The sequence below is a fragment of the Crocodylus porosus genome, unplaced genomic scaffold, assembly GCF_001723895.1.
Source record: "Crocodylus porosus isolate Cpor-Errol unplaced genomic scaffold, CroPor_comp1, whole genome shotgun sequence".
NCBI classification, from domain to species: domain Eukaryota; kingdom Metazoa; phylum Chordata; order Crocodylia; family Crocodylidae; genus Crocodylus; species Crocodylus porosus.
In genome coordinates, this window is record NW_017728916.1 from 8,531,199 (window position 1) to 8,531,549 (window position 351).

A 351-nucleotide genomic window follows, 5' to 3' on the forward strand; every position below is an offset into this window, starting at 1 on the left:
TGGCAAGCGCTAAAACAAAGGCAGAAGAGCGCCGTCCCCCGAGTTGGGCAGGCGCCTCAACAGAAGGGCTCGGGGCAGGACTGATCTACCACGTGCTTTACAACACAGCGGGACGAGGGATTCTTCTAGTGGGTGATGGACGTGTCATTGCCCCGGTAGACACCGCAACGAAACGGTTCAGCTTCGGGGACAACCGGAAACATCGGCATGGAGGTGTCAGCGGTAGGAAGGTGACAGGGGAGAAACAGCCGGGGCTGACAAAGGAGGCAGGAAGAGGAGCAGAGGACAGGTGGTGCGGTGCCCCGGCGGCACTAACACCACCCGCCTCGATACAAACCGCAGGGAAAGCAG